An 11,553-nucleotide genomic window follows, 5' to 3' on the forward strand; every position below is an offset into this window, starting at 1 on the left:
CGGTTTATGTACAAACATTAACTGATAGACATCAACTGATAGACATTATTTTTACATTCTTTATTACCAACAATCAACATTTTACTATTCGTTACCATCTTCATCATCCTTCTAAATCCCCTTTCTCATCATCATCATCATCATCACCATCATCATCTCATACTTTTCCTTCTTTTTCTTCTCGTTGATTTAGTAGACTGTGACAATGAGAATGAACTCATTTAACTTTTGGGGCTCATGAAGAAATATGTTATTTGTAAGCAGCTGACACAGAGTTAAGTGCAAGTCCTGAAGTTAAGCGAGACAGAGTGTTATCTCTCTCTCTCTCTCTCTCTCTCTCTCTCTCTCTCTCTCTCTCTGTGTGTGTGTGTGTGTGTGTCGTGTGTTTTGGTTAGAACTCAGCTCCTTTGTCCTATTACTTTTCATCGGGTGTTTCCATAACTAAAGTCTTTATCTCTTTTATGCACACACACACAGTCACACGCACACATTATATATATAAATATATATGTATATAAATTTATAAATATAGTATATACTATATATACTATATATATATATATATATATATATATTATATCATATATATTTAGAATATTCCTTCTCTCTCTCTCTCTCTCTCTCTCTCTCTCTCTCTCTCTCTCTCTCTCTCTCTCTCTCTCTCTCTCTCAGCAAACAGATTTAGAATTAAACAGATTTAGAATTTCGGCAGGGCTACATTTTAACAGATAAATGATGATTATATTTTGCCTTTTTATCACTTCGACGCCGTAATAGAAATATTGCCAGATGTAATTACCTCCAATTGATCGTTCAGATAAATGTAATTTGCTGGATTTATGTAATTTGCATAATTATTTTACGTTATTGATGATATTGGTTTTCGTGAAATGTGGGTTTGGAGATATCCAACGACCGCGACAATGTGCATTTGTTGGAGTGGACGAGTAATAATAGTAATAATAATAATAATGATAATAATAATAATAATAATAATATTATTATTATTATTATTATTATTATTATTATTATTATTATTATTATTATTGTATAATGGACATGTGCCAAAAAGGATACAACGAAGGTAATAATAATAACAATAATAATAAAAATAATAATAATAATAATATTATTATTATTATTATTATTATTATTATTATTATTATTATTATTATTATTATTATTATTATTATTATTATTATTATTATTATAGAGTAAAAACACGCAAAAAGGATATAAAGAACGTTAAATGACTACCTAAAAATGGATAGTTATTATCAATAACAAGTAGCTATGACCTGTCAGTAATAATAATGACAGGAAGACAAATATTAAGCTACAATAAACCTGTAAAATCCTCATGAACACGAAAGATAATATTCATAAGAGACTTTATCAAAAAGGCTGAACGCTCCTGTTCACTCCGAGCCCTTTTGAAAGGCACAACGCATATATTCAGTATATGTTTGTGTGTGTATGTGTATATAGAAAAGTGGAGAGAATGTCTGATAAAAGATAACTTTTATATTGCTGTAAGGACAGTTTTGTGATAAATACCACAAATTATTTCTCTTTCTTCTTCTCTAACTCTTCATCTGAAAACCCTTATGGACAGAGTCAACAAATAATAAACGCAAGAGGGACCCCAAAGGGAAATCATCCTGGAGAGAGAGAGAGAGAGAGAGAGAGAGAGAGAGAGAGAGAGAGAGACAAGATTTGTGCAAAAGTGATGAATTATCAAACATGAGGGAATATAAAATCAAACCGATACGCTTGAATTCAGGAGACGTCACAGAAAGCTGGAAGGAATTTACTCCTCTCTTAGACATTTGGAGATCGGAAGATTCCACAAATACACTGATATCGTTCAAAGCGTAGCCAAGAGAATCATTGAGTTCATAATGCAACATAAAAGCTGGTCAATACATACATGATATTACACCTTCAAAAAAAAAAAAAAAAACTGTATCACCATGCAATATAAAACCGATGAATTATACTGAAACAAGAAATCCTTCTTCATAGAAAATTGTAGCATAAAAAATATTGATTAAACTCCTTCATATATCCCTCTGAGACACTTTGCAGTCTTCAGTCCGGTGAATTAAACCACAGAATAAACAAGTAAGGAATGCGGCGAACTTTCTTCAGCGCAATCCGGTTTTCTGCACACCGCATAATGCCGTAGGAAACTCGCAGCCACGGCCCATGAAACTCTCAGCCAAGGTCCGGTGGTGGCCTGTGTTGTTGGCACCTATAGATGTGCAAGGCGCACGAATTATGGCTAAATTTAACCTTGAATAAAATAAAAACTCCTCAGGCTAGAGGGCTGCAATTTGGTATGTTTGATGACTGGAGGGTGGATGATCAACATACCAATTTGTAGCCCTCTAGCCTCAGTATTTGTTAAGATCTGAGGGCGGACAGACAAATAGCCATCTCAATAGTTTTCTTTTACAGACAACTAAAAGTGTTGCATAACGTTGCAATATTGAGAATCTCTTGCAATATCCATAAGCATATTGCCAAGGAAGATGTTTCATGATTTATTTTTATTACAAAGCGTCAAGTAGAGAAAGGCTGTTGAGATGAAGGACTTAATAATAGCATTTGTAGCTGAGATCCTCTGGAGAAAATCATATCAGTTACGCAAAGAATGACATCAAATTACAGAGAGAGAGAGAGAGAGAGAGAGAGAGAGTATTACTTAATTTACAAGAAAAATCGCAACGCATCAGATGAAACAGAGGGACTAATTTAATTCACTTCAGGAATCACGTCTGATTCCAAAGAATGTAATAACTTCATTCACATTTTGATTCGTCTGTAGGAATCGATGGGAATCCCATAAAATTCCGTGAAGCTAATCATATTACTTTTCATTATCTAATCACGTCTCAATGAAAGGTATTGCATCAAAAATGCAAAAGGAATCATAACATCGATATCAGGAATCCCATCAGATTCCGTAGAAGAGAGCACATCGTTTACCTCAGGAATCACTGTATATTCCATACACGAAACGACACCATTCCAGTCTAGAATTAGTCTAGCGTTCCTTGTGGACGAATCACATCTTTGAATCACATTATACGCCAGGAATTGAATAACGGCATCCTTCAGAACTACTCCACATCAGGAATCACATCACGAACTCATCAGGACGGGCCGAGTAGCCGGTGTAAAATATTGTAGTACGAGAAACAGATCTCTAACACAATCAATATCTTGCTTTCAGCACGACTGTTTTTTTTTTTTCCGAAGTGGTTGCAACATCGCAGTGTACGATAATGTCCATACTCAAGCGCGCACTCTTTTGAGAGAGCCTGAACCGAACAGGTTTGGATAACAGATCATTTGTTACGAGGTTTAATACTCGGGAGGAATCGCTTCTCTTTATCTTTACGACAGATGAACGCTGCCGATTAATCTCTTGTCGCTGGGAGAGAGAGAGAGAGAGAGAGAGAGAGAGAGAGAGAGAGGAGAGAGGAATGTCTGATGAATAGTCTCTACTGAGAGACGAAAATATCTGATGAATGGTTTCTCTATATATATAGTCAAAAGTACTATATTATATATATATATATATATATATATATATATATATATATATATATATATATATATATATACATACATACACACACACATATATATATATATATATATATATATATATATATATATATATATATATATATATATATATGTATATAGATACTGTATACATACAGACACACATACACACATACAGATATATATATATATATATATATATATATATATATATACAGTATAATATAAAAGCAACTAATTTTCGACTAAAAGACAAACCTGTCAGAATCCATTCATATTATAATGAAAATCATGAAAGATTAATTATCATTTAACTCGATGAAGAGAAAATTCTCAATTTAATCACATAAAAAAAAAGATTAAAAACAGCAAGAGGTCAACTGTTATTTGTGTACAGATGCCAAGGCTGAAAACGAAACACCTCATCTTGACAGTCAAGATATAATTTAAAACCAGTTATTGAGGATAACTATGAACTGTAACTGACAAATTAATGTGACCCACAAATGTTCTCCCAGAAAATGAACCAGGAAGATGAAGGTAATGGTTGCTATAGGGAAAGAATCCAGATTTTATTTAACTTATAATATTGAAATCTTTCTGTAAAAATGCATCGTGTTTCAGGTGGCTTCATGACACGGTATATGTTACCCTTGAAAATTATCAGTTGAAATAAAATACCTTACTCATGAATTTCTCAAATATCTGTAACAGTTGAACTTATCCTCCCCCAACCCCCTCCAATAGAGGGTTGGCTCCAGAAGGTACTGGCCTTCGGAGTACCAGCACTGAGATGAGAATAGAATAGAATATAGAATTGAGGCCAAGTGCTGGGACCTATGAGGTCATTCGACGCTGAAACGGAAATTGACAGTAAAAAGGTTTGAAAGGTGTAACAGGAGGAAAACCTTTTGCAGTTGCATTATGAAACGATTGTTAGGAGAGGGTTGAAGAAAGTAAGCCTGAAGAATGAGAATGTGAACGGAGGTACAGTAAAAGGAATGAAAAGGGGTTGCAGCATGGGCCTTAGGAAGGGACACTGCAAAGACTTTAAGTAATGCCTACAGTGCACCACGTTAGGTCCACTGACGGCACTAACCCCCTAAGGGGCCACTGAGGTTTCTGGATGAGTTTCTTGTTCCAATTTTCAACTGGTTAAACAGTTGCCCAACTGCAAAAAAAAACTGGTTAAATCTGCAAAAAAAAAAAAACTTTTTTTTATTGTAAGATTGAATCGTAGTCTCTCACCATGTTGGGCTGAGTTGACGCCACTGAACCACAAAAGTCTTACTGGAATGAGGTTGCTAGCCCTACACCCAGACCGTGGATGTCCAAGGAACGCCTAGCCTTCTGTACTAGTAACCCATCCGAATACTGACCAAACTCAAAATGATTTAAGTTGGTATTTTATGACTCAGCTGGCCAAATATTACATGATGTAGTAAACCTGTTAGTATGTCTGTCTGTTTCTCTCTCAAGCAAAATATTGCAATATTACAAAAAATAATTTCTATACATTTCCGGAATAGAAATTTCCGTGCCTTTGCAAAAAAAAAAAAAAAGTTTGGCTATCTTATTTAGTCTATGAAATATATTTTCTCTCGTTTCGCTTCGAATGATTAAATTGCCGTAAGAACGCAAGTTACTTACATATCACTGAAAACTTCAGCTTCTTTATAATTAACTGATACGGGAACAAGCTTAACTCTTTCCTTATTTTCCTGAAAAAAGTGAATCTCTTCAGTTTCACCGTAAATCAGTTCCTTACGAGATATAAAGAAAAATCAGAAGAGTTGAAATCCCTTTTGTAAAACCTCTTATTATTAACTTTCCATCTCCTATAAATTCATCTTCGATTTCATTTCACCTTTTTCTGGAATTTCCAAAAGATGTGAATCTTCTAGACTGATTGATCGATCAGTTTTAAAAGCCTTCTAGAAACCAATCAGTCAGTCTTGAAAAAATCAGATCTTTTGCCAATTCCAGCAAAAGATGGCGCGAAGTCAAAGTGTGTAGTTACAATCAGTCGTGTCCACTGTCCTTGTCTTCTCAATTTCCGGTCGATGGAAAACAATACTTCAGACTTCAGTTGGCTTGTTGTTCCCGTGACCTACTGGCCTAGAGGTTTATTCGTTGTGATGAAGGTGAGGATAATATTGCACTCCGCAAGTTAATTTTGCTTTTAATGGATTGATGTTGCGTTCAGTGGGATAATATTGTTTCCAGTGTTGTTTCGAGGAGTTCGGAACGATTAGGCCATAAGAAGTTTAGGCCGTAAGAGGTGGCGGTAAGCTCCTTGGGATGCCGTGTTTAGTAGTAGTCCCTTTGGGGATCAAAGTGTTTTATACAGCCATTTCGGCCGTTTGCCAGTTTGGATGTTACGGCCTAAATGACTTTTGGCCGAAACGATCGTGATCTGTTTTGAGTGGGTTAATGCTTTCGGTGGGTTAATATTGCTTTTAAGTTATTGCTTTTAGTAAGTTCATTTTTTTCAGTGGGTTAATGCTGTTTTCAGTGGGTTATTAACCTTTCAGTGGGTTAATGCTGTTTTCAGTGGGTTATTAACCTTTCAGTGGGTTGATATTAAACTTTCAGTGGGTTGATATTAAACTTTCAGTGGGTTGATATTAAACTTTCAGTGGGTTGATATTAAACTTTCAGTGGGTTGATGTTGCTTTCAGTAAATTTCCATTGATTTAATTAGTCTTTCGCAAAATCCACTTTCCATTTTTACAAGCCATCCAGCGCTTTTTTTTTTTCTTGGCAGTGAAATCAAACTTTCCTTATAGGGTCGTAAAAGCGAAGATACCTTTAATGACTTTCATTCCCTCACCTCTGCAGTTGGTTTATTTATTCACTCAGTGTCTCCAGCGGTGACAAGTTCTTGTTTTGTGACTTCCAGTCTGCGAGGCGAAAGTTGGAAGTTTTGTGCGGATTCTGGTAATTTCCCGTTCGTGTCCCACGGAACCAGTGAACTGGTTTTGGCTGTCGAGTACAGAGTGCTTGAATACTTAACTCGCTTTTTTTGGCAATGTCATCGTAAGTGAAGGTGTTGTATGCTTGAAATTTGTGCATATGTCCAATTTATTTTTTGGTTATTTTTTGTATGGCGTAGTTATTAGCGATATATATTTCTTGGGTGGGGATTTAAAACGCTTTCTTTTATACTCAATGCCATCTTAAGTGTAGGTTTGTAATTCGTGCATAGATTAATTTGTTGGATTTTTTGTTTGCTTTTGTTATTAACGGTGTATTTTTTTGGATAGAAAAACCTGTGTATAAACTAAGTGAAGTGACCATGAATGACTTTGACATATATCAGTAACCTGTGGTTTATAAACTTGTGGTTTCAATATTTTTTTAAGTGAAGGTGTTGTGTATTTAAAATCATGTGTTGATTAATTTTTTTTTTATGCCATTGTTATTAACCCTGTAAATCTTTGGATAGAAAAACCTTTGGTGATGAGTGACTTAGACATATACCGGTAACATGTGACTTAGGAGTTTCAATACTTTTTTTTTTCGTCCATTGGATAGTCTTAAATTGGTGCTGGTTGTCTACAAAGTGAAAGAATTTCTCGATATATTCCTGCATGGCTTTCGGAGGCGTTGCGCTTAGCTGAAGTTTACGTCCCCATTTCCAGTTGTCAAGGTGAGCTGTTGCTTAGGATTTTACTGAAATCTTACGCGTATTTTCTTTGTTGCTTGAAAATGATGCATGGTTTAAGGATGCGTTATTTTAGTTTTGAGGTAATTTATTAACTTCAGTGCGTTGATCATTGCATTTTGTTTTATTTAAATGGTTAACATTAATCCAATTTTAACAAGAACTAAATCTTCAGAATTAACTTCTCTATAAGATTGCATCGAACGTTTGATTTTAATTGTAATAGGTCTTCACTGAACTCAAGTGGCATAAATTACTAATTCCTCTTTTAACATGCATCGAATTTTGCCACTTTCAGATTTACATAGGGTGAAATTAGTTTAAGCCAAGTTGGGAGATTATTTTTGCTTGGTCGATTTTGTGAATGTTTAGGCACAGAATATTTAAATCTGCCCTGAGTTTTTGCTTTTTAGTGATACTTTTGGCAGTGAAATTTAGTATACAGTATTTACATAGCTATCTTTGGCGTAGCTGCTTGTTAGGATTAATTTTAGCCTAAATGACAAACTTCGGTCATTTTTATAGGCACCATCTTTTTAAATATTTTTTTTCAAATGTTAGTCAGTTTTCTATTTGATTATATTTTTTGATTAACATAAGTGGTCACCTTCTCTTCCAGAATTGACTTCGGTATTTTTTTATATGTCATATATTTTAATGAAACATTTAAAATTCCTTATTTGACGAATATGATTTTGATGAAACCATAGTTATTGTTCTCAGATTCAAAGGCCAACTAAGTATATTTTTGTCTAAGCACTTAACTATTTTTGTTGAAGTTAACTATATAATTGTGGTAATATTGACACTTAAAAATTTTAAATCTTAACGAGGAATAAGCTGAGAATCAAGGTAAGAGGATTGTTAGCATAATAGCCCCACTTATTCACCGATTTTAGTTCCATTATTTTCCAGGTATATCTGGCTCTGCGTGTACAAAAAGTGAATACAAAGTGAGGATACAATTAGAGAAGACTGCATTCAACTGCTTTGTACTGGAACCTTCTCACCATTGGGTAAGTATATTACTACCATCAAACTTTGCAAGCTAATCCTCCCCCTTCGCCCCTGATGTAGTGAGGTCCTCTATGGCATGCAGTAGGCTTGGGCCTACTGCATGTCCAAGAGGGGCTTGCACTCAAAACCAAACCCATAAATCAAAACCAATTTACGAATGGTAAGCTAGTAAGGTTTGCTGCACTGTTAAGGTATAGTTTTAACTATTTTAATGTTAAGTTGTTTTGGAGGTTTAAGTTGTTTTGGAGGTTTAATTTGTTTTGGAGCTTTTAGTTGTTTTGGAGCTTTTAGTTGTTTTGGAGCTTTGTTGTTTTGGAGCTTTTAGTTGTTTTGGAGCTTTTAGTTGTTTTGGAGCTTCAAGTTGTTTTGGAGCTTCAAGTTGTTTTGGAGCTTCAAGTTGTTTTGGAGCTTCAAGTTGTTTTGGAGCTTCAAGTTGTTTTGGAGCTTCAAGTTGTTTTGGAGCTTCAAGTTGTTTTGGAGCTTCAAGTTGTTTTGGAGCTTCAAGTTGTTTTGGAGGTTTAAGTTTTTGTAAGTTTGATTAGGTTTAGAGAAGGGTAAAGTTCTAATCTCCAAGATATAATCTTTAAGCTGTCGTAATGACTCAAGGAGTTTAATCCATTTTCAGGCTTTGGTATAAAGTTTTTAGTATCGGACTATTCACACTTTGCTGAAGGGTATAATTTTTAAAGTTTTAGGTGTTCACCCTCGACATAGTAATTGGTCCTTCAAGCCTTTGCTGTTGCGAGTCTCGTTTGCATAAATTTTAGGTATAGTAAATTTCGTTTAGTATTATGTAACTTGAAAAATATAGGCTCTCGAAAAATATAGGCTCTCAAGTTGAATTTATGGTCTAGTTAGTACGCCGATTTAAACTAAGGGTTATTTTAAGACAGAAGGTAAAAAGGAACAAATCTTTAGAATTTGGTACCCATATGGTATCCTAGAACTTATGCCATGGACTATGGTCCCTAGTGCACAGGTCAGTTGTTTGACTGCAGGCCTAGGATGAAAGGTGTATTGTACTGGAATCCATAAGGTATAAGATATTAAGTTTAGGTAAATATGATTTAAGGGAACTTATGATTTTTGAAGTTCTTACTGCTCATTTTGAGTTCACCTTTAGGTGTAGGAGATATTCGTTGTAATTTAGGTGCTAAATTTAGGAATGATAGAAATTTTTAATGTCCCCAGGGTTTAAGTACAGTTTCTTTGATACTGTTCAAATGCTGGTCTGAGATTAGGCCACTGGGGTTACTCTGAAATAACCCTGTTTTATCAACAAAGGTTTATGGGCTTGTTCTACCTTTGTAATAAACCCAATAAACTATTTTGCTAAACTTATTTAAGGTTTAATTTAATTAATTTTTTACTTTGGTGAGATTGGAGATGAACATTATTAAGCAGGAGGTAATGTATACCATATCTAAATTTGTTTAAATTTGTGTAAGTATTAAGGCTAGTTAAGATAATTTTATTAAGGGAATCAAAGTGCATTCTTGTAAATATATAAAAGTATTAAGGATAGTAAGGATTATTTTGTTAGGGGAATCAAACAAATTGACCAGTTGATTCAGCCTTTTGACCAACTTATGTTAAAGAAACGACACTACTAGTTATTGAGTTAAGTAGTGAATCGTGTGTGAAGGTTTGGCTCTCCATACCATCCCTTAGCGCAAGTTCTTAAGTCGGACAGTATGGAACTAGTACAAGTAGTATAGTGTGTATTCATAGTTTTTGGTTCACTAGAATCTCACTCCTTTTAAGAAACTAGTGGCTTTTGATTAAACTTAAGTGTTAATATAGAAATATTTATATAAATCCAAGCAATAACCTTAATTTACTAGATGTTAAAAATGTTGACAATATTTATATAAAAAATCCAAGCAATAACCTTAGTCTACTAGAAGTTTGTAAAAAATACAAAGGAAACTTTCCGTTGAAATATGTTCATAGTTTACTGATATAAATATAAGATAGGCAGCATTTGCCACAAAAAGTTTAAAGCTAATTTTAAAAATTCTAATTCATCCAAATGAAAGTAATGAACGATGAGGCCTGACATAATTTTCTGGGTCTTAGAACAAGAGAAGGGAAAAGGTATGTGGGTATCTTACAAGCTCTAGCCTTAAACCTATTGCTATGTCACATCACGATCACAAGCCTTCAATACATTTAGGGTCTAAAATACCGAATTATTTTCTTGCAGTAGAGCGCATTCTGTGGACAGCGGGCAAGAAGCTAATTACTGGGATATGCGCTTTAAGTACACCACCACAATGCCATATAGTTCCCTGCTGACGGAAGGGTTCCAGGAAGAGACCAGAAAGTTCCAGAATAAAGACCTTTTGCCAAAGAGCGAAATATAATTGTGTAGCCTTTTGTTCATGGAGCCCACGATTACTAGCCCGTAATGAAAAAATCTTATCTACAAAAACTCGAGAATTGAGTACTTTGCAACCTTTGAGGACTTGAAGTGGCTGAAGGAATTAATGGAGTAAAAAAGTGAAGTAGGTATTAAGATTATATTTCATAACTACATTGCAATCAGCTTATCCTCATGATTGTGGTTGTAATGCTATCCTTATGATTGTGGCGTTGTTGTATATCTCTTAAGGTAAGAATGGAGTTGGAAAAAGTGAGATGACAGTGGAGGAAATATGCTTAAATTGAAAGGAAAATGAAAAAATTAAGCATTTTACGCAATGAAGGGCAAAATACTTAACGTGAAATGGTCATACCTTGTTCTAAGGAGTATTGTCAGTTTCAGGTGTTCGTAATAATTCTAGGTCATCAAATATAATTTAGAAAATTTGAAGATATCCTGGAGATTAATTTGAAAATAAGCCGCCAAGGATAACCGAATATGGGTTAATAAGCTTAAGCTGATGGCAGTGTCTCTCTCTCTCTCTCTCTCTCTCTCTCTCTCTCTCTCTCTCTCTCTCTCTCTCTGTGTGTGTGTGTGTGTGTGTGGGTGTGTGTGTGTGTGTGTGTGTGTGTGTGTGTGTGTGTGTGTGTGTGTGTGGGGAGGGTCACTATAGAGGTTATCCGATAAATGAAACTAAGCAGTTAATGAGAACTATTTTGAATATGGTACAGATTAGAGAAAGTCATACAAGATTTCCAAATGGAAGTGTTAGCATTTAAAAGCTGAACATTGATTAACTAGGCGATTGTGGAGTCTCTAGTCCCATAGAAGCGAGACAAGCCAGTTGAAAAATGAAAAGTCTGTTACAAAAGGACCAGAATTGAAATGGATTAGGATAAATTTGCTTGCTTTGAAGCAAGGCAACTGA

The 11,553-nt window shown here is 34.7% G+C and overlaps 1 long non-coding RNA gene across 1 annotated transcript; it reads left to right on the forward strand.

Moving 5' to 3' along the window:
- The first annotated feature begins 5,664 nt into the window (after positions 1–5,664).
- Positions 5,665–10,798, forward strand: LOC136840528 (uncharacterized). The gene is made up of 4 exons (XR_010853632.1): positions 5,665–5,720; positions 7,114–7,228; positions 8,159–8,259; positions 10,467–10,798. It is a non-coding gene; the product is annotated as an uncharacterized lncRNA (long non-coding RNA).
- Positions 10,799–11,553: the final 755 nt, after the last annotated feature.

Source organism: Macrobrachium rosenbergii, chromosome 7 (assembly GCF_040412425.1).
Source record: "Macrobrachium rosenbergii isolate ZJJX-2024 chromosome 7, ASM4041242v1, whole genome shotgun sequence".
Classification (NCBI taxonomy): domain Eukaryota; kingdom Metazoa; phylum Arthropoda; class Malacostraca; order Decapoda; family Palaemonidae; genus Macrobrachium; species Macrobrachium rosenbergii.